The sequence below is a fragment of the Corvus kubaryi genome, unplaced genomic scaffold (assembly GCF_017639235.1).
Source record: "Corvus kubaryi isolate FWS band 111438036 unplaced genomic scaffold, C.kubaryi_AGA036_p1.0 37334, whole genome shotgun sequence".
NCBI classification, from domain to species: domain Eukaryota; kingdom Metazoa; phylum Chordata; class Aves; order Passeriformes; family Corvidae; genus Corvus; species Corvus kubaryi.
Genome location: NW_024581108.1, coordinates 22,545,208 through 22,567,431, shown reverse-complemented (window position 1 = coordinate 22,567,431; position 22,224 = coordinate 22,545,208).

Here is a 22,224-nt window from a genome sequence, read left to right as displayed (position 1 = left end):
ACAGACCTTGCCTCCCCAGTGACAGAAAGTGGCACTTGTGATGCCTTGCCCCTCCTGGGTCAGTGAGCTGCTCTTGTCAAGCAGCATCACCCCCTCAATGAGCTGTGCACGGCCGGCGTGGCCTCCCTGCCAGTGCTGTGTGAGCTGGATCCGAGGGGACACTCTTGCTTTGGGGTCAGGCAGGACTGAAGGACTGGCAGCTTCCAGCCCCATTAACTCCTCTCAGAGCCCTGTTCTGAGCTGAACTGGGCTGTGTGCATGGCTGGAATCAGAATTCCAGAGGAGCTGCCATGGTCAGCGTTGCCTCTGATGCGGTGCTGGAGCAGCGAATTTGAATGGTCGTGTTCTCTGTCCCAGCTCAAACAGCTCCTGTTAAAATCCTCCTTCGAGCTCCCCTCTGCTTCATTTTCTCTGGGTTTCAGTCAATGTCAAAACATCCCTTGAATGAACAGAATTAGGACAGAATGGGGAGGGCACGATTTCTCTGCTTGCATAGGAGTAGTTTGGGACTGAAATCAGCAGTGCTCTTTGAAAGCTGAGTTATTTCCATGAGGGTGCCTTAGGAGTGCAAAATGTTATTAGAATATGCATTATTATTTTGAATTTCGCCTGTCAGTACTGACATCAGTGACAGGAAAGGGCACTACACTGGAAATACGATCTGTTCACCTTTCCCCAACATGATGCAGCACAAAGACAGGTGATTGTTACACTCTGCTTTTACTTGGTAGCTCGGTCCCAAAGGATATTGTATTGCTGGATGACATTGTGCTGCAGTGTCTGTGCCTGATTTTATTTTGAGTAAGTCATACCTCCTTATACATAGATAATGAACCTGCCGTGCACCTGGCACAGGCTAAGCAGTGTTATTTAAAACAGGAGAGTCTGAGCATGCCTGAAAGCGAAGTTCTCTCATAAGTATAAGCTGCAAACCCTTATTCAACATTAAATCAAATCAATGTTAATTTGTGAACTAATTAGCATTTCAGGCTTGGAGTTTTTTTTCAGCAGTGTGGTGATTTTGTATATAATGCTATGTGATTGTACCGAAGTACATAATTATGGAGCTGAATACATTGTCTCCTGCTGACATGTTGCAAAAGGAGTTTCTTTCAGCAAAGGATGCTCGCTACATCTGAATTAAAATACAGACCCACAGCCAAACCCCATGCATGGACTCACAGATGAGGCAATATCAGAATTTAGGGGTCTTGTCGAAAAAACAGGCTGAGAATATATTAACTGAGTTTACTCATTCCCATTTCTACTATATTTTCATGAGGAATGGCAAGATATCCTTTGGTGTGAGACAGATGATGAGACAGGTATTCTGAGTGGGGAATATGCATCAAAGAAAACTGAGTGGTTTAAGTAGATTTTTTTTTAAACTCTGAAGTCTGACTGCTGGAGAACAGGAACTGTCAGTACTTGCTCAGCTCTGTGTTTATTTTCACCCAGAATCCTCTCCCTGGCAGCAGCCAGCACCAGGCAGCCAGAGATTGTGTCAGGAATTTTGTAATGGCTGTCTCTCTTAAGGAAAAACTGATGGAAGTCTCCTGTACATTTACCTATATTTACACAGCAACAAGCACTTTAATTTAAATACTATTACCCACACTCTAGTTTGCCTTAAAACAGTTTTAATAATATTTATGCCCTTTGTGATCCTTGATGACACTGATTTTGTTTAAGTAACATGGTTAAGATAAAAGCCTCTTTCTCACCAGAGTGCAGAACACACAATCTGCCCTGACAGGAGAACACTGCACTCATCTAATGTAAATATATGAGATAGTAACACAGCATCTCTTATGGCTACAGCTTGTAACCCTGTTTGGAAAAAAACCCAACAAAACCACACATAAATTGTACAAGGTTTTGTAAAATTGAAGTCAAGCATGTGCACATAACTCCCTGTAGGATCTCTGAGTCAATCAGCAAAATTTCACATCCCCAGAAAACTTTTGTCCAGGTGAGAACTCCTGCTCAGCTGCTCACAGGAGCCAAACTATGACTGATTGTTGTGCTGGGACTCACTGGTCTCCTCCTCCTGGCTTTGCTTTGATGGGGGGAAGTGTGGGGCTGTCAGAGGCTATTTTGGATGTTTGCCCTTTTGGACTAACAGGTTATTCTTGCCTGAATTGCACAGAACCACGATTCACACCCTTCTTTATTAATTGAAGAATTAAAACTCAGATGTGCTGGAATTTAAATGGTCACGTTCAGCTGTCTGGGTTTGACTCTGGATGAGCTGACAGTGACACGTCATCCTCTCAAGCTGTTGTTTTGCCTCTCTTTGTAGGCTGTTTTTATTTGGGGTCTGCTTCCTGCCTAGAGCTGGGGATGGTTGCAGTTGGAAAGGCTGCAGACTTAAATTTTCAGTCTGGTGTTCCAGGAAAGTGAGGCATTTTAGATCTCTCTGTATACTTAACCTCTTGGTCATTCTTTTGAAGGCCTCAGCTAATTTCAGCCAAATCTGACAGGCCATTAAGTTCTCTCAGATCTCATACAGGTAACAGGCTAAATTGATTCTCAGACCTGAGAAATAGTTATAGACTGAGATTCCAAAGGTCCTGACTGACTCATCTGAGAGGTGCTGGAAGTCCTGTGTCTGGATATTAGCTTTCTTCAAGTCTTGCCTGTGAGATTGAGTTGCCTAAGAAATCAAACAAAGTAGCTGTGACAGTACAGCCAACTCATTCTCTTCTGCTCTTCAGTCCAGAAAACCTTGTAACTTCACGTGATTCAGCTGCACCCACCAAATCCAGTAACATCGGCCTTATGGTAAGATAAACACCAAATATATTTATTTATTAAACCTGCCCTTCCCCTAAACACTCAATGAATTCTCTCTACTACAATTTAATGAAATGTTGTGAATCTCAGCCCACCTTTTACAAGCAGTCATGTTACTTCTGAAAATCTGCGTTACTAGATGCAAACCAGACGAGAGAATTTTCAGTTTTTTCATGACTTTCTTATATTTATATGTTTTCAGGCCTTTAAAGGGTTTAATATTTCTCCCAGTTGCGTCTTATGATTGACTCTACACAGTACAAACACCCAAACATGCCCATATTTTCAATGCAAACAGCAGAAATTTGGACTATTTAGAAAAACACAATTGAGTCCAAGAACCACAATAATTATATCCCTGGTTATTTTGAGACAGAGAAAATATTTCAATCCACACTCTGTGTTTATATGCTAAAAATGTTTCTTCTTGTCTGAAGTAGCAAATTTACCTCAGGGAGCTTTATTTTTGGTTACACACTTAATGCAGAACTTTATTTGCATCACAGAAAGATCACATCTTCCCCTTGCCTATTTCAGCTTCTCCATACCAAACCTCAGGCTTTCCTATTATTTGTAAAATTGCTTTTGTTTCCAGTTGGGATCAGATGTAGAAATGGGAAGATCAGGACATATTAGAATTTGTATCTAGGGGAGAATTCTGCTCCAAGTGCTGGGTGTTAAACTGTGGAGGGGAGGAGGGGATGCACAAGACAAAGGAAAGGGTTTAGAATAGGTTTTTTTGGAAATCTGATTGATATTACCCTGCAAAAGAACAAGAGATGAGCACAGGAGGAGTGAGGTATTAAAGCAAGGAAAGCAAAATACATTCATAATCATGCTGCTCATGATTTTATACCTCCGAAATTTTGAGGTGAGTGATCTTGCCTATTTGGGAAGAAAGGTGGCACAGGCTTATCAATCAATTAGGAACCCTCAGGACGTATTCCAGGGAGAAGGTGCAGAGAAAATGTTCATTTTTAGATATTTGTGGAGAAATTGCAAGAATGTTTCAGCTTGTGTGGCCAACACCAATCTGCTTAGGCATTTCCCCGGCATCTCCCTGTTTGCAGTGAATTTATAAATGAATTATTAAATGGATTCTACTGTTATTAGGAGTGTATTTAAAAAAAAAAATTAAGCAAATATTACAAGATCAGAGCAACTCTAGAGATAAGGTCTGTTCTAATTTCTAGCAGCAGCTGCAATATCAAAGGGGTTAATTTAGATCATCAAGGTTTCATCTCCTTGCCCTCTAAGGTCTGATTCATAAAGCTGAAGAGATGAATTCAGAAATTTCCAGAGACAAATGGGGGAGAAAATCAAGATATATGAAAAAGGAGGGTGGAAAATTAAGTTTTGTCTCAGTGTATGTGGTTACCAAGCAGGGCTTGAAATTCACTTACATTCTTGTGCAGATAAGGTGGTGAGATGTTTCCCTCATATCCTGGGCCAATTCTCAATATTGAAACAGATCAATGATCCATTTAGCCTCCATCACTGAGTAATGCTGGGGAGAAATGCAGAAATCCTTGATGATGCATTTAACGGCTTAAAACTAGAGATGAAATTGTTGCCAGCCAGTCTTTGTCTTCTGCTCCTAAAACACAAACACTAATCAGTCACTATTGTACTGCTGGTTTAGCTCATGTATTTGTGCATGAAGTCAACACTAAACTTTTTGCTGATCTTTTCTAAGTACCCTGCTCTGCTCTCAGTATCCCACAGGTTCCAATTCAGCAGGTTAATTGAACACTGTTTAACTACCACTGTCTTTAGCTGAACACCATCTTTCTATTAACCTTAATTTAGTTTTGCTCTAAACAAGCATTTGAATCTTTTAGAACACACACAAAAAAACCCCAGCTCAGGATTGGTGTAATTGTAAACCATCCAGCTCAGAAAGTAGAAGGTGTGATAGACAGTTATACTTAAATCCTCTTCTAAACAGATGTGCCACATTGTGGCCATCACTGGATACAGCTCTGGAGACCGATGGAGTCTAGGAGGAGATTTTCGAAACATTAATTTTAAGGAGGGCCATGATAAGTCACTACTGCAGAGAGAAAGAAAATCATCTGTTCCCTGTGTGCCTGGTGGGAAGGATGTGGGGAATGGTGCTGGGCTTAAATATCCGTTGTCTGGATCTAAGTTCCATATAAACCAAGAAGATAATCAAGAAACCACTACTTAGCAGGGATTTCTGTATTTAGGGGCAGAAGAGGTGATCAGAGAAGGAGAGGATTCGATTGATGCTCTTTGATGTGTTTTTACTTGAAATATGAAGGTAGGAGGAGAAAAAGAACATGGTGTTAATTTGAATCAGTTATGAGAAAAGACCAACACCCTCATGCACCTTGGTTTATGTCTCAAAAATGTGACATAGGCTCTGAGAAAGGAAAAATTTGAAGAGCAAACAGTGGGTATTCTTTAAATGCAAAATAGGCTCCTAACTGAGCAACCAAAGCCTGGCTATATTGTGTCTGGATTAAATTTCCAGTGGTACCAGCAGACAGATAACCCTCTTTCCTTTGCAAACAGCAGACAGCTTGAAACCCAGTGAGAGCCCTGCCTTTTTAATTTTCTTCTGTAAATGCTGATTTCAGTCCTATCTGCTTTATATAACAATTGCAAGTTTAGACACAAACTCAGAAAATGCCAGTGGTCTTTTTTTTTCCCTTGATTATGCATGGAAAAAGTCCAGGCTGTTTCTTCCTGCTTGCTTTTTCCAACACAAAGGACAGCAACGAGCTAAATTTCTGCCTAGAGAATTCTCAGCACAGGTGTGCAGGCAGAGGGATAAATCCCCTGAGCAGTGCAGAGGGGAGAAGTCATTACCCAGTTAGAAACGTAGGGGTTTGTTCATTCTCACATTACTGACATGCCTTAAGTCATCAGCTCAGTTCAGTTTATTAGTAGAAAGAAATTCTCTTATTCTGATCTGGAAACTGTACATTCCCTCAAATTATAAGCATAACTATGGAGATGGGTGGATACCTCTCTAAAAAGCGGATGAACAGGAATGATAAACTGCAGCAGTGTGTGAGGGAAGTCTCTTCCCTTCAGCTGTACCTTGACAGGCACCTTCAGGAGCCAGGAGTGTCTGGCTCTGTCCAGCAGCACAACCAAGCTGCAGAGTGGTGTGGACTCCAGCTGTTGCCTATGGAAATGATGGTCAATAATTATATTTCTTCTCCAGCTAACATAGGGATGCTTCTTATTCTCTGAGGCACCTCTGTAGGAACCCCCAGGTGCAGGGATCTAAATGACCTTCTTCCCATTCTATTTCTTAGATCTTGATGAAATAAAATCAGAATAGTGGTCTGTAATGTATTGAGGGAAGAATGCAGACACAGAGAAACCAGGATTAAGTTCTGATAGCATCAAAGTCTGTTATCTTTTTGCATTTGCTTTTTTATTGTGTGTCTGTGAATCCACATGGTTTCGTAAATTTTCCCTTCCTGATGCCTATCTCTTTGTTCCTTGAGAAAAAACCAGTTGAGGATGTCTGTATTGTTGAATTGATCTCATCAAATTCAGCCCACAGCCTTTAGGAACTTAAAACAGAAAGTCGTGGAGCACCTGCACAGATCCTTGTTTACCTCAGAAAATCTTATAGCTTTAATAACAAATGTTGTCCTAGTTTATTTCTGAGCTTTCTGAAACCATCCTTGCAGAGGGAAGACCGCTCAATGTGCTACATTTTGAATTAACAAGTTAATCTATAGCTTCTTGCTGAAAGTCAGGGGAAGCAATTACAGCTATGTATTAGATCACTTTAATTTCAGGTATACGTTCAGATATATCTTCATTGGCCCAAAGAAGGACTGGGGTTTGGACAGAGAGAGGCAACAGTGATTAGCCAAAGCAGCCCATGTTCCTTTTCCTCATGAAGTTTAATCAGTCACTCGCTTACATGACATTTTTCAAAAGCCCTTCATTACTCTTCAAAGATGCCTGGTTCTGTGACAGTGCTGTCTGTGTTGTCTTTTGTTGCTGCTTCACAGGCAGGACCATTGATGTGTCATGTCCAAGAAGGTGCCATTAACAGAAGTCCCAGATTTGATAGTTTGATGCCAATATGAGAATGATTGATGATACAAAACAGTTAAAAAGAGTTTTCTAATTATTCTCTGGCACAGGTGACCTGCCACAACCAACCACAGAGCCCTCTTACACAGAGCAGCATTGTCATTTGCTTTTTTCTCAAATTTCTTCCTGGCAAAAATGTTTCTTGCTCAGAGTTGTTATAAATTGGGTGCTCTGGATTGCTGGGATTTGCCTCACTTGTGGGGTGAAAATTTGTCAGGGTAGGGCAGAGGCTCCCTCCTACCCCTGGAAAAGCAGAGCAGACTGCTGTAGCTGCATATCCCTTCTGCCTCTCCTCTGTGGTGTCTGCAGAATTTCTCAGTGCTGCAGGGCATTTTCAGCTTCATGTCTGAGTGCTGCTGGAGCTGCCACCTCATTTGCCAGACTGGTGACCAGACCTGCATCCTATTATCCTTCCTGGTCCCTTCCCTCATAGCATCCTCAGAGCTCTGCACTTTCTAATGACCTCCTACTTCTGTCCTCCTTTTTGGTCCCAAGGTAAAGTGAGGACAAAGAGAAATTAATGCAGATGAAAATCATTCCAAAAAAAAATTTAGAAACTGCTAATGTATGTGGTAGAATAATGCAGTGTGAATTTTTAGGCATTACAATCAGGGAGGGCAATTTGTTTTACCTTATTCTACTGTTTTTGCAGAGCCATGGTCTACACTGGGTGCAGGGTATTCCCTGTGGTAACCTGGTGCTCTCTTAGCACGTATCCCCCTCCTCAGACCTCATCATCAGCTGTAATTTATCTCACTGGGCCACCCCATTCCTGTAACCCACTTACTTGAGGCTGAATTTAGCCATTAATCTATAAATTTCTGGATTTTTCTGGCTGAGTGAAGAGTCTGTCATAAGAAAATATGAATTATTTAGAAATAGTATTTCAAAACAGAGCAGGTAGAAAGCACCTGTGACTGGGAGAAGACAAGAGCCTTCTCCAGCTGCAGTCATTCCTCAGTGTTTTAGATTTCTCCAGCACACATGAATCATTGGTTGCACTGTGGCATGAGTCATTTTGAGGCGAGCACCCCAGCTGAGGGGTGTGTGGAGGTGCCTCAGGACAGGAGCAGGAGTGGTGCATGTTATGGTTATACCTATATATAAGATTGGAGTGAATCTTAGTGGTTCTTTGGCCATGGAGCGTCCTTTTCCTGCACACCCAGGAGTTAGTGATGCAGAAATGCAGCAAAGGCGTTAGGGGAACAGTGGAGCTGCTGCAGAGGCAGACACTGGAAATACCTGGAGGAAAGCAAAGCAGGTATAGAAGCAACAGCCTACTTGGAAACACTCTGCCTGCTAATGAAAGGGAAAACAGTGATGAGGGAGTGTGAAGGGGGATTATTACTGAACCATTCACACCTTTTGCAGAGCTCCTGATTCTCTATTCAGACTATTTGACGATACACTGCCTCATGGAATTTGCAGAGTTACTGCATGGTATGAAATGAGCAGGTGTGGGGATTCTTCCTTTTCTTTTTTAACCAGCCATTTCCAAAGTTCGGCTTTCTCTCCCTGTAGTAAACACCCTAGTTTTAAATTCAGTAGTGTAAGGCATCCATCTCCATCTTTTCCCCCTGCCTGCACTGAACAGGGAGCTTTTGGATGCTGAAAGAGATATCTCACAGATTGCAGCTCGCAGTTGGGAATGAGGAGGAGTGATCGGCACCGTGCTATTCTCACATCCCAGTGTGCGTTCTGTAATGTGAGAGGATTATTACTGATGCTCTGCTGGCTCTATTCATTGTTGTGAATGAATTATGCTTTTAAGCTGGGCATTAGCCTAAAAATACCTCCAGTAACTTAAGTGGGGATTATTATTACTGGTTGTGTTTAGGGTTGTTCTTTAGAGCCCCACAAGAAGGGAGCCCATTGTGCCAAGCACTGTGAGATGCTCCCTGCCACAGTCAGGGTCTGTCAAAACCCATATATTTTGGGTGAGGTTGAGGATAAAGCACCCAAATGGGGATTACACACAGCACAGACTTTTCTGCCAAAGAATGTGAGAAAGACTGACATCTTCCTCCTGATACTCTGGTTTGTCTGAGGAAAGGACAGCATCTATCCCCCGCCCTGGTCTGGATTTGTGTGATATGGGCAAGAGACCTCCCACCAAATATTTTAATGCTTGTCTTTATCTGCTCCTACTGGCTGCAGCTTTGTTTGCTCTCTGTGGACTTGCCTGGGATGTCACAGGATTGTGGGGTGAGGGATGGTGGGGCAGCAAAGGCAATGAGTGCAAGCACCGTCCCAGTCCAGCTCTGTGTTTTTCTCTTCAATTTTGTCACAGACCTTTAATGCTGAATTATTGAGCAATTGAATCTGGAAATGCATTTCACCATAAAGAGCATTTTAAAGAAGAAAGCAAGGAGTCAGGTTACTCAAGGCATTGCCTTTGGAATGCTTATGGGGAAAGCTGTTGGGAGGAAACAACGCAGACGAGTCCCTGTGCTTTCTCATTCGCAAAGATTCAGTTGCTGTCTTATTTCTCCCATCATAATTGTCTCTCTGAATTTTCCAGGTGGATGCATCACAGGGGCTGGAATGTAGCCTGACAGGTAGAAATCAAAAGCAGCATGTCTTAGTGATGCTTCGTCAGCTGTGAATAACAAGAAACATTCGGGGGTTTGTTCTGGAAATCCAGATGCCATCCACTGTCAGCTCTCAGCTGCTGCTGCTCTGGGCAAACCTCATAATATGTCACAGGGAGAACATTTGCTGTGCCCTGGATTTTGCTCCCACGGACATTTGCCTAATCTGTCTGTGTGGCAGCTCTAAATCAGGTGTCAACTTCTGTCTGAACTGAAATGTCTATTGCCCCTGCAACTCTGAGTCCAGAGGACAATACTGAATATGTTCTGGGGATGATTTGTGCTTAATTCTTAACAACTTAGGTGACTAAATGCATGGAGTCAGAAAGCAAACACAAACTCTCCAGAGCATTATGTTTTTGCATAGTGATGCTGATAAATAACCCAACAGTGGAGAGGATGAGACCTGCACCAGCCAGTCAGAGCTTGGGAGTGACCTCCCCACCTCATATATAAGGGATAACCAGTCCCATTTCCAGTCACACACCCATTTCCAGCACAGTCTGTGAGCAGAGGTCCGAACACGTTACTCTATTTGTGTGTGCAGGTTTCGATATATTCTGAAGTGACTTAGCCTGGATATTTTAGGATGTTTGTTTGATATAGTGATATACGTGAGAATACAGAGATCTATTAATTGGAAGAACAGTATTTAGAGGTTTATATGTGTGCTGCATGCTGCCAACCACACTTGTATCACTGGGTATTAAACTGGGTATTTTGTTTGACAGCGCACTTCATAATGCATTATAGGAGTAATATTTTATCAAGAGCTCAAGTACCAAAAGGAGTGCATTCCCCACAGGACTCTCTTCTCTTAATGTGCTTAAGGTTGTTTTCAATATTCAGGAAGCTCCTTGTATTCTAAATCCAAAAGGTACCTCTTCAGAGATGTAACAAAACACGTTTTTCTTCCTCGTAAATTCCATATCAACAAGCCAGTGGTAAAAAGTTAATTAGAGCACCCTTTCAAACTCCAGGCTTCAGCAGGTAAAAATAGGAGAAAAAACAACGAAATGCTTGAGAGTGCTGTGTAATTTCTTCAAATAAAGATCACTAAAGTTTCTGACAAGGCTTTGATGCTGAAGCACTGCCTTGCTCGTAGCAAACACCCAACTAAAGCAAATCCTCGACCTGTGTGACAGGCCCTGAACGCCTCCATTAGCATGGCGTCATTCTAATGCATTTAGCGTGTGTGTTTAATGCTAAATGCATTAGCACTTAATGTCAGGAGCTCCAGACCCGCTTGAGTCAAGGGGTTAACGCAAATTAAGAATTGCAAGAGAGATTTGTCACTCTTTATAGCTCTGTGTTAGGAGTCCTAATTTCATTACTGAAGCTACTCTGTAAAGAAAGAGTATTATTTTTGTGTTAGGCTCTTTTTTTTCTTTAGAAAATAAAGAGCAATTGCCCTGCTCGCACTTGGTTCCACAGTAACACCTCCTGAGCAGGCCCACTGTAACATCATGTAGATACATGCAGTAAGAGAGTAAAGCCTGCAGAACACATTACCCAAGAAAATTTAACCACCCTGTTTAACTATCAGGCTAACATTATAAAATCAAGTTGGGAATGGACACCTATGGCTAAAGGTGGGCTTTGTTTTGTTTATTCTGTCTAAACCCAGACCATTTTGGACTTCAGTTGCATGAGGGACAGAGGCCAAACTATGAAATACAACACCCCAGGCCACAGCTCCAGGGAGCTTTCCCTCAGCACCAGGTGAGGGTTAAGCAGCCCTTAACCCTCCCACTTGACCTTGCCCCTGTTGGTGTTTGCACAGACAGTGGCACAGCTGTGCAGTGATTCTCACTGGGATCAGCCCAGGTGAAAAACAACATGGGAGGGGGATCTGGATCTACAGAGGAGTTGGGTGAAGGGCTGGAATGAGCACAGAGGGATGGGCATCAGTTTTGCCATATTGCTGGTGACTGTTTAACTGCACAGAGCTCATTTTATTATTCAGTGTGCAGTGAGGAGGATGCACCTGGTCTCTTTTCCAGCACTGCAAAGCAAAAGGGATTCATTGCCTTAATAGGAATTTCTCCTACCAGTAGTGTTAAAGTCAATGGGACCACAAACAGAGCGTAGAGAATATGCCAGTCTCGGTAGGGTCAGGATCAAGAGCTGTTATGTTGATTGACCTCAGGAAAAGATTATTTTGAAGGGGTTTTTAAATGATTTTAATTAAAGCGTGTATTTAGATGAGTGGAGTTTATGCTAATTACACTTGTATGTCACCATCGTTCTTGAAAAAGTTTTAGAAATCTTAAAAACTTGAGCTTCTCCCAGTGCTTCAGTGAGATGGTGCTGAAGCCATCCCCACAGAAAGGCGGTGAGGGAAACGTTTGCTCGGCCATCGCCGGCGTGTCAGGGCCCAAGGGCACCAACAGGTCCTGACTGCCCTGACCAGCGGCCTCCCTGCAGGAACCTGCAGCCCAGGGCTCCATTCCAGCTTGTCCCTGGTCCTTGCTGAGCTGTGTCACAGGGTAATGTGGCAGGAATTAAGGTGTTGTCTCCCACCTGGTCCCTGTTCAGAGACCTTTGCTCTGTTTTCCTTGAGGACAAGTTCTTGTGCTTCGTACTTGGAATGTCTTGCTCCTGACAGTAGCTAGATGTGGAGATAAACTTTGTGTAGCAAATCTGGCCTTGTGGTTTGTGGGCCAGGTCCAGCCTGAGCAATATTTCTGTGTGATTTGCTACCTTTCCTCCAAGGAAGGTGTAAGTACTGCTGTAAGAGCACCCTCCCTCTGCCTTCAGCAGCTCCTGCTGAGATCCGGATCTCAGGGGGTCTGATCCTGCCTTTGTCACTCTGTGAAGGGCTGCCTCAAGATCCCAATAATTTGTTTTCTCCTGTCACTACCTCACTCCTCTGCCCCAGTGCCTCCCAGCTGCAGCCTTGGTTCACACAAGGACCAGAGACACTGTTGGGTCTTCAGAGAGGCCCAAGCACTCATCTCCCTAACTCAAAGCCTAACCCGTGTATTTCCCTTCCCTTTCCAGGCATGCTGGGATCCTTAACCTTTCAAAGTGCTCTTAACATCCTTCCCTTTTCCATAACTTGCCTTGTTGCTAACATGCCAGCACAATCCTGGGATTATGGCTACAACAATGAGTTGCTACACGGAGAGATGGAGCAGAGCTGTACCCCAAGGGAAGAGCCGGCTGTGGAGCAGCTCATTCCCTGTCCTGCTGCACTGCCTCAGCCTGCAGCAGTTTGTTCATGTAGCCCTAGGCCAGCACCAGCCTCATTAACCCTGCCATGGCCCCAGAGCACGTTGCTATCAGATGAGACAGTCCAACATTTTCTGTGTGTGCAAGAGCTTGAAGTGGTTTTCTTAGTCTGAAAACCAGCCACCTGATCAGCTGTAAGTTACATGCTTGACAGCAGTGATAAAACACTTATAAAATCAGATGTATCAATAACAGAGTCTAAATTGACTATAGGAGGTATGTGGCATTGAGCATCCCTCTGCTTATCTTAAACTGATTGCAAGGTATCATTTTAAATTGAGGGGAAAATCCAGTTAAAAATGTATTCAGGGGAGGAAATCAGCACAAAGTGTCTCCTGTAAAAGTGTGCCTTGATTTTAATGTTTATGGCTTTCATTTCATGAAGTGTTAGATGAGTGGATAAGCAACAGGAATGATATGATAAGGTTGTCTGTGTTCTGCATTCACATTTGGGTAAAAATTCCAGACGAGAAAGAGAGCCCTGTGATTTGTCATGCACGTTGTGCTGGCTTTCACAGAGTGTTCTGAGACTGATTTAACTGATTTTGGATGAGGTGGAAATTAATTAACAGGTGTCAACAACCATGGCTCCCCATGAAAATCTGAGTGGGGAAGGAGAATGGATCTCTGGCTCTGCCACCCAAAGCATCAAGAGAATGGACAGGGAGCAGGGATAACTGGTGATAGGAAGTGAGACAGAAACCTGGAGCTAATGGGAGTGTGATCCTCATTCTCTAACAAGCCCTGCGGGATGTGGCAGTAACAGGGCATCTCCAGGACAGGCTCTTGCAGCAGGATGGATGTGAATGTCTGGCTGGCTGGTGTGGGCAGGAGTCTGATCTTGGTTCTCCCTCCATCCAGCCCTGGCTGTAAGGCTGCCCTGCTAATCCCTAGCCCAGCTGTCTGTGCTCTATAAAACGAGACCTTTCCTTCCTCATACATCCCTGCTTTAGCACACCTTGAAACTGGAGAGAGTGATAAACTGAGCTCAGGCTGTTCCTTGGGAAGAATTACAGCTGTCTGAACAGCCATGCAGGCAGGCTGGGTATTTTCCTCTCTATGTTGCCATTTTGAAGTGACATTTGCTTTATCCAAGCAGTCATATTAAAATCATGCATCTCAGTAACCCTTGTTTATTAGTCTATGCAGTATTTGTAATTTCCAGATGTTTTACTGTGGTTTTGGTAGAGTCTTCTTTATATTGTGGAAACTTTTTGAAAAAAAAAATTAAAACAACAAAATAAACCCAAAAGCCAACCCACCAAAACCCGTTAAAATTCCTGACTTCTTATGTGCTGTACCAAGTATATAAACATTCCTCTGTATTTCAGGGGTTTTTAATCTGTGACCTCCCCACTATAAATCTCAATAGACAAATTTAGATCTCAACACAAAACCAAATTGCTTGCTGTTTATGAAATGCATATATTTGTGTTGTAAGTGCAATCCAATAACACCACTATTGTCAGGATCGCTTTCTTTTTGCTTATTGAAATTACATGCACATTTAAAATAGATTTATAACTGCCTATTTCCATACCAAGCAAAAACCTGGCATTTCACTAGCTGTGCCTTTGATAGTCAAGACTTCTGTAGATGTTTTCATGATTTCCTTCTGGTTAGTGGAAACAGGAGCTGTTTATTTTGATGGTTTTTATTTTTCGCATCTACAGCTAAAATTGCATCTACTCAGTTATGTCAGTGCCACAGTTGTCATTTATTAAAAATACATGTAGTTTGAATGGCACTTTATACATATAGATTAATGGAAACTTTTTTTTATATACTTACAGCAAGTAGAATCTAACTCCAGGTTGAATTTTGCTTCTAAAACCTGAATTTACCGAATGGCCAATACCCTGTGACTTTGCTGGCGCTTGTACTCTCACTCCTAAGTGAAAGTGGGGAGTGTGCCTGGCGTGACAACTCTTCTAGGAGTGCCTCCCTCAGGGGCTGCTTGGTCCTGCTGCTCACCCTTGGCTCTTCTGGGTGCTGCTGTTTGTCCAAGGACTAACAGTGGGGAGCAAACTTACTTAGACTCTGCAGACATTCAGCTCAGCTCAGCTCGAGACTGGCTTGAAAAACCTTTATTCAACTGTGATAGAGAGCAAACGTAACCTCAGGGACTTGGGATCAAGCAGATGGAAAGGAGTTTAACCCCAAAACACTTCCAGCTAGAGTTCTTCTTTATACAGCATAATCCTCTTACGTATCCACCTATTTCTTATCTCACTGAGTGGTTGAATATTTTATTTGCAAAGCTTGTATGTGGGCTTCATTTATATTGCATGCTCTGTGTTCAGTGCATGCTGTGTGTCTTTCCATGCTGGGGTTGTGCACTTCCCAGGCTGCATCTCCTCATCCACACGACATCACAGAGCCAAGGACAGACCTTGGTCTGTCCTTGGACAGCTCCCTCTGTTTTTTGCTCTCACAGCATGCTCAGGGAGTGTTTGGACAATGCTCTCAGGCACTTGGTGGAATTTTTGGGGTTGTCTTGTCCAAGTCCAGGAGCTGGACTTGATGATCCTGTGAGTGTCTTGCAGCTTAGGGATGATTTTATGATCAGAGTATACTCTTAAGACCTTCATAGAACTGTTCTTACTTATGCCAGCCTTCACCCAAAGACAAAGTTGGGACTTTTTTCTTCCTTGTTTCCAATAATTTGCTTGCAGCATGTGCTTCTTAGTATGCACAAGTCTTTTTGGGGTCGAGGGCTCACTGGTGATCCCAGGTTCATCCAGCATCAGCTGGAATGAATAACTGCTCCTTGCAATCCAACCAAATGGAGAAGGTAGGATGTTCTGGCAGAGCAGGACCTCACAGGCAGTAATGAGACTGTATCTGAAAGGTGCTAAAGAAGTACCCCAAGAGGGATTATTAATGCACAGAAATAAAATGAAATTTTGAATGATAAATAACTAAACAAAACCCAAAGACAGATATTAAAGCCATTCTGGAAAGGCTGTAAATCAGTTGCAGGCAATAGGTTGGGACAGAGTGTGGAAGTGCTGGAAACACGTCCGTCATCAGGGAAGCTGTAGCAGCCTTGCTTCCCGACTACAGAGGGAGAAGCCTTGATCACAGCTGTCACTGAAGCACTAATTTCTTAAAAACTGACTTAAAAGCCAGCATGAAGTTTAAAAAAGAATGGGAGTTTATGACTGAAATCTTGTTTTAAATGTTGATTTTCTTTCTTTTTCAGTAATATGCATTTTAATAGAAGTAATTTATGGGCCCTAGGATTTTGATTCCATAAGTTGATTTCATCCTTTTCTTCTTGCTTACCTGTCAACCTCATTTCATCAACTCCTTAATGTAATATTTCTTTCATTAGTGAATAGTGACTAACGCTGGGGAACTGGAGCTGCTGGGGTTGTATTACGTAGTGCTGTAAATCAGGTCAAAACAGTACTTGGATACATAAAAGAAATTCTGCTTGTCAGGTGGGTATTTACCCTGATGCTTTAATTCAGGTCAGTGGTAAGCTTTTAAGGTAATCTCTCATTCAGTGCACTGGGGTTCTTGGAGTACACAAAGTGGATTTCTATAGCATGAAACGAAGTCAGAAGAGACACTCCAGGAGTGCACCTAATCTGTCTGCTAATGGACACTTAGCCCACTTAAACCCAGCCTGGGCTACTCTAAAATAGCTGCCCCAAAATTCGGGGCCCCCAGCTTATTGTTCAGTTACTGCTGTTGGCTTGCAGGTGAGCATCAGGCTGGGAAAGAGCAACCTGTGTGTTAACTAAGCTAGAAATACATGAAACAAAACAAAAAACCACTTGCATTTATAAGGGTTTGTTCACCCAGAGTTCGAATGTCGATTGGCTCTGATAGTGTGTCAGGGTAAGGAAATGAGTATTTGAAATAGTGACCTCCTCCTCAGCAGAGTGAACGGTATAACCAGAGATGCCCTGCGGGAGAAGGGCAGTGATGTACAGTGGTGTCAAACAAAGCATTTTGAATTGGTCCTTGGAGGTCAGGATGGGTTCAAGGGAAAGAAGACCTGTGTGGGTTGAGTTTGTGTCCAGTACTTTCAGATTTGGCTGTGGGGTTTGTGTTTTGGTTTTTGTTTTACCATCCTCAAACGACAATGATGAGAGGTATTAGGATCTGTTGTTTGAACTGAGATTTCTAAACCTGCAGAAGGAATTATCTCCTGGATATTGTCTCTAACTTGGGCCAGTACAACATTCTGGCTGATGTGTTAAGTGTTTCATCTCTTATCAGGATGTCAGATCTACTAAAGCAAGCATATATCTTCTGGGTTTGAATACGTGTGAATCCCTGATAATGCTACAAGGGAATAAATGTAGGAGAATCCATGTTAAGTGACATCTCATTTCTGCCTTTCACTTAGTTAAAGCCAATAATAGGCTGAAAAAGGAACAGATGTAAGCTCAGATATGCTGTGTAAGTACTTGCAGTGCTTATTCAGTGGTGCCAGGTGTGTGAATATGGGAAAACTCTGGAAGATCTGAATAACACCCATGCAGGTTAGCTGCTATCATATCCTGATATCAGATCTCCAGAACAGGACTGGGAGCAGTACAGCTTTTCTCTCCTTGAAGACTTCAGAATTTCAGTATTCCAGTGCTGATGCACTATTGGCACTGAAAGGTTTAGAATTTCTTTGTTGTGTGCGAAAAGTAGAAAAAACTCATCCAAATTCCCAGTGACTTGGAACCTCCTCCCATTCCTGTCCCAGAACTGGCTGTTGGGATAACAGAATTTATCTAGACACAATTACTAATGTGAAAAGATTGAACCACTCAAAATACAGATCCATGCCTCAGAACAGGAACTGCTTTCCTGTATCTTCCATTAAATGTTTCTGTGCTTTAAATACTTGAAGATACAGATCAGGGGGAGATAGGCATGCAATTTTACTTGGGAAGTCTTTTTTTTTTACTTGAACAAAAGGGTCTAGGAAAAAGTTGAGAAAGGGGAGAATTGCCTTTCCTCTGAAGATTACAGAAATCAGCATTCTTTTAAGCAATCTGTCGTGCCACGCTGTAAAACCCCAGTACCTTTCAATGGAGAAGACTGGGAGCTGACAGGGTTGTATTTTGGGATGTACTATTCCAATGGTGTCCCTGCTGTTATGGAAGTACAGACATGACCAGAGGTGAATCTTGCCCTTCTTTTTAAAGACAGTTGAGGAGTGAATTTTCTGGGGCATATCTGAAGAATCTAAAATAGAGAAACTGTCACTGTGTTGCCCTCTGAAACATCAAATGCTCCTGGTTAGGAATTGGTCCTACAGAACCTTGGACTACAGAACCTTTGAAGGTTCCTTCCAACATGAGCTATCCTAAATCCCAATTAAAAAGACCAAACCACTTGGTGACCCTGCATGGGAACCCCTTCCCCAACAATATTCCTTCTGCAGGTGTGGACATTAGAAGCTACTGATTCTGTAGGAGAAAAGTTTCTGTGTTAACCTGAAAATCTGGCCTTGCCTGTGATATTCAGGATTTCTTTATTTATCATTATTCTAGGTGAGATGTGCAGAACATCCAGACCTCTACTCTGTCTTAAGAGATCACTTGGATTTCTGAAAAGATGCTGAAATTCAGAATACACTGAGTTCACATTACCCTGCTCCCCTGTAATAGACACAAAGGCTGTGTTTTATGTGAAGGCGGCCCTTGCTCTGAGTTTGTCTTTAGGGTTTGCATTCCAGTTGGACTGCTGCTAAATAGTCCTTCCTTTTTTTGGTTCAAGCCTGGGAGGGAGGCTTGTTGGTAAGTTTAGCAGTAGCTGTGTAAGCTTTATTTTTACTTAGCTGGGTTATTTTGTTCTTATGACTGTTGCAATCTCCTGCCATCTGGGGGCTTCTGGACCTGCTTCAATAAATCCTGTTCTCTTTTCCTGTTGCTCTGAGGATTTTTGCAAAGCGAAGGGGAAGTGGATGGTTTATGCAGTGGACTCCAGGCTGTTGAAGGAGCATGAGACATATTTTACTTGTTTGTGCTTACATAAAATTGTCTTGGTAAGCTGCCTCAAATGGCAGCCAAGGAAGAAACCAGTGACTTGTCTTTATTGACAAGCTGACACCATGTGAAAGGGAGCTGCTAATCCCCTTCCTGCTTTTCCACAGCAGAGCAGTGTTGCTGACTTTTAGGAACGTGTGTGTGTGCTCTTGTGCGGATCAAAATGCCGGCAATCATCCTTGAAAGTACTAAGTGGTGCCTACCAAGAACGCTGCCTTCCAGAGGTACCTTCACCAGAATCTGCAGTGCAGGGAAGCTCCCAGGAGAATCACTTGTACGCTGTGGCCATGAGCTTCTGGAAAATTCTTGAGCAGAGGCCTTTCTTGAAAAAGTCACCTCTTTCCAGTTGCACATCGCATCTGTCACTTTTGTAAAGTGCTTACACTGTTCTTAGGAATCCTTATTTATAAGTTTCTGTGTGAAGTCCCACTGTTTTATACAGCAATTTTCTCTCCCAAGAGACTGTGAAATGACTCAGCCCAGCAGCCCTCTGTGATTCTAGCATCTGTATGTATGAGCTAGAGGATGTGTGTGATGCAACATTTCATTTTACTTTTTGGTTTATAGACTTATTTTCACTTGGCACATTACTCATCCCTCCCTTTCTGTAAACACACCACTGGTGTAGATTTCCTCAGACCAGTGTTCACTCTCTTTGCTCTTTTGCCCTGCTGATGGTCCTGCTCAAGTATTCTGTGGCCTTATGGTCACCTTTGGTCTGGCTGGCACATCGTCATCGTATCAGCAATTCTCAGTTTCCAAATTGCCATGTTTAATAATAGTGGTTTTGAGATTCATCACTGTCAACTATGACTGTTCCCTCGACCTCCTCATTTTCCTGGGAGGTTATAGGGATAGCTGTATAATGGAAGAATATGTTAAAAGAAATGCAAGTGGCATTTATTACCCCTCTGATGAAGCTTCATTTGTAAATGCTGGTTAACGGAGATGTAGCTGCTGTCCAACGTGCCCTCTGTTAGCTGGTGGAGTGCATGCCAAGCAGATCTGTGCCTTTCCTGCTGCTCTGCAAAACAACTCGCCTTTGCTCTCAGGAGTGAGAAACAAGCTGTCCTTACCCCTTTACAGTAATAATCCATTCAGCGTGCAGGTGGATTAGTTCGAGTGGTTGGGTTAAAGAATCCTTTCTGTAAGAAGAAATAACCCTACTAGGTACATAATTAGCTTCTGCTTTTGCTTTTAATTACTTTAATCCCAGAGTTTAGTCTTTTGGTCCTTTTTTTTTAAAACGTAGGTATTCCAGGCATTCTGTAAGTGCTCTTACAACCTCCTGGCCTGGTGTTGATGCCTTCTTAGAGAGCCAGAAGTAACACAGCTTCAGCTTCAGCAGGTCCACAAGAATGATAAACAGCAGCCAGGTGTACTGATTCCTAATGGGAAATATTAACTGGATGGGAGGGAGTGTTCCACATTTGATGGCAAGGCCAGATCCCAGATCTGGAGTTCTCTGGTCGGCTTCATGTTTCTCTTTGGTGCCATTAATCATCTAATTGAGCTCTTGTTTCTTGTTTGAAGAAGCTACACTTTGCACAGCTCTAACCAAGAGAATCTCAGAAATCTTAATTGGAGCATCAGATTTGTGTCACCTTAAATTTGGACCTCAAATTTTACTTGAACATGTCTTCCTTTTTTCAGGGGCAGAGAAGCAAGTGATTGCAGAATTGAGCACCCCATGAAAATGTCTTACATCAGACCGTGTAACTCTTTAAGAACATACTCTCTTGCACATGACAAGCAAAGGGACCCCAATCCCTTTGCCCTTTGTGCATTCAGGATCATTCTGAGATCATCTACAAACAGGTTACACTGTACATATAGGGCCAGAGAACCAATAATCGATCACAGCTCCAGAGATACCTGCTGATGGGCTATTTATAAATCCAGTCCATATTGCCTGAAGTACTTGGGGATAAAAGAGCTTTATATATGCAAATATTCATTTTTCTTCTAAGTGAGGTAAAGCTGTTTCCATCTCAAAGGATGAAAATCCTGGGAGTGTTGGTGGAATTGAGCCCATCTTTTAATGATCCTATCAGCAGAGTTGCCAGGCTGACATTTGATTATCTCTGAGCAGCGTAGAGCTGCATTACCACCTCTCCCAAATGGATTGCTTATCCATGCCTTTTGCAACACCCTGGCTGAATTAATTCAACTGTCCCTGGAGTGCTTCTAGCAGAGACAATTCACTGGTAACAACTAAGTAAAAGTTTCCCTTCCAGGATTTTAACTCAGGATTTTAACTGGCATGTTGCGTTTGGTCCCACTTGGACTCATAGCAATCCATTATTACGAACGTTAAGCAGTTATGAGTCTATTAAAAGGGGCTGAAACAAGAAAGATGCCATTTGTGTGTGTTGCTGAAGTGCTGGGGGTTTAGTGCACCTGTAGGACTGTGCCCAGTCGATTGCTGGGCTGATTTTAGAAAGGTGCAGCAGCATTTCCACCTTCAGACTGTTGGTATCACCCTGCCCAGAGCTCGAGCAGCCAGTGCTGGCTGGTTACTGGTGCTGCAGAATGACTTGGTATGGCTGTGGCTGGGTTAAGCTCTTGCTTGCATTCAGGTGACTTAAATGATCTCTTTGTTATTACTGTTCTAAGCTCTGTCTCTGCCTGTAACTAGTATGACCTGAAGGCAGTGCACCTGTTGGGAAAACCTTCATTGTTTCAGAAGGAGCAAGCCAGAAAACCAGCTTCTCCTCACAACACGTTTTCCTTCAAGAAGGCTGGGACTAGATCCAGCTTTCAAACTTTATGGATAATGCTCCTGTCTGATTTGTCTTTTGTATCTCTGCCATTTCTATTGGCAGAGCATCAGGTCTGAAAGAGCCTCTGACCCAATAAATGCATGAATTATTTAAGACGTGAGCTAATTTTCTTCGGGCATTGTAATAGATCAAAACATGATAGCAGCACTGAGGATTGTCTTCTGGTATTCCATTCAAGTATCCTTTAAACATTTTAAAAATATTTGCATTATGGTCAATTAAAAGGAGCCAAAACAATGCTAATAGTGGATTTCTTATTACTAATGCTTTTAAAGTTCCTAGATTTGTGCTTCATGCTTGAGGGTAAAGCCCCACCTCTAACTAATGAGAGCTAAGAAGCAGCTTCCCTGTGGGCAGATTATTCCATAACTGCTGCATGGCTGCTGGCTTGTCTCCCCAGCTCAGGAAGGGCTAACATCCTGCCAAAGTCTCTTCCAACCTCTTCCCTTAGGGCATTGTTTATTAATTCAGACAAAAACCTCTGAGAATAAGGCAAAGAAAAGCTGTTCCTTCAACATCACAGCCTTTGTTCCATGCCCTCTGCTTTATCTCCTTTGCAGCTGTAGGGGAAAGCTCTTCAGTGCATGTTCATCTCACTCTCTCTAGGTTTTATTTGAGCATCAACCATTCCCTTTCCATCTGGATCTCCAAACTGCATGGGTTGGTCTTGGCTGAAGTGGGCAGGATCCCGGACAGACAGCCGCTCCATCTGGGCTAATACACCAATTTCAG